Source organism: Lottia gigantea (genome assembly GCF_000327385.1).
Source record: "Lottia gigantea unplaced genomic scaffold LOTGIsca_283, whole genome shotgun sequence".
Classification (NCBI taxonomy): domain Eukaryota; kingdom Metazoa; phylum Mollusca; class Gastropoda; family Lottiidae; genus Lottia; species Lottia gigantea.
Genome location: NW_008708909.1, coordinates 61,678 through 63,085, shown reverse-complemented (window position 1 = coordinate 63,085; position 1,408 = coordinate 61,678). Strand labels below are relative to the sequence as shown.

Sequence of the window (1,408 nt, the reverse complement as noted above, 5' to 3'; positions counted from 1 at the left end):
CCATTAAAATACACAAAGACCCTATTAAAGCCAGACTACTAGTATGCTCCCGGGCGGAAAGACTTCGGGTGGTAGATAAAAACGATTCCTTGTTGGGAATGGAAAACAACAAAATATATGTATGCTGCAATAATTTATTCCACGTTGACATTATAAAATCTGGTCAAATTTTGGCGGTTCAAAATCATCATTTCCATCTTTTTTCTTTTGTCTCATTCACTTTGTTTTCTGAAATATAACTAAACATATTTAACTGTCAATTTTCATGTCAAAAATATAGGATTATGGGGGTGCAAACCATTTTAGTAGCCCCTGTACCACCACTGGCGCCACCACTGCTCGGTAATATACTTTGGGTGGAAAATCTGGATAGCGCAAGGAAATAAACATGTACGTATAAGCAGAAAGATAGCATGTACGTATATAATTCCAAATCTATAGCAGGTCAAAGTCTGTAAAATTTGGCAATCATGAAATAAGTACAGATTTCATGCTAAGTGACCGACAAGATTAGATATCGTCAATATAAAGAAAGCGTCGATCTGTCTGTCTCGTTAAAAAGATATTGTAACTTACCATTGGAGGCGAGTGTCTCATACTCCTCGACTTCTACCACCCCATCTTCTGTTAAACATAATATCATTGTTTACAATATCATTGTCATTGTTTACAATATCATTATCATTGTGTACAATATCATTATCATTGTTTACAATATCATTATCATTGTTTACAATATCATTATTATTATTATCATTGTGTACAATATCATTATCATTGTTTACAATACCATTATCATTGTGCACAATACCATTATCATTGCGCACAATGTCATTATTATTATTATCATTGTGTACAATGTCATTATCATTATTATCATTGTGTACAATCAGATGGGAACACTTCAAAACATCCCCGATATAATAAAAGAATGGAAAATCTAAATTACAATAAAAAGTGTGCGACGTTTTTGGGGCGTTTGTTATCATTTCATGATCCTTTGTCTTTTTGATCTATTGACTTTTTGGCCTCTTGATCTAGTGACCTCTTGATCTATTGACTTCTTGATCTAGTGACATCTTGATCTATTGACTTCTTGATCTATTGACTTCTGGGTCTATTGACCTCTTGAGCCTTTGGAATATTGACCAATTGACCTCTTGATCTATTGACCTCTTGATCCTTTGGCCTTTTGACCAATTGACCTCTTGATCTATTGACTTCTTGATCTATTGACCTCTTGATCTATTGACCTCTTGATGTATTGACCTCTTGATCCTTTGGCCTTTTGATCTATTGACTTCCTGATCTATTGACCTCTGGATCTTTTGACCTCTTGACCCCACATTTATCTTTAACTTACCGTTCACATCAAAATTTTCTTTGAACTCAGCAAAACCATTTTCAT

The 1,408-nt window shown here is 34.2% G+C and overlaps 1 protein-coding gene across 1 annotated transcript in view; it reads right to left on the bottom strand.

Moving 5' to 3' along the window:
• Positions 1 to 1,408, bottom strand: part of LOTGIDRAFT_239519 (hypothetical protein) — a 4,719-nt gene that overhangs the window by 2,374 nt on the left and 937 nt on the right. The window lies entirely within an intron of this gene.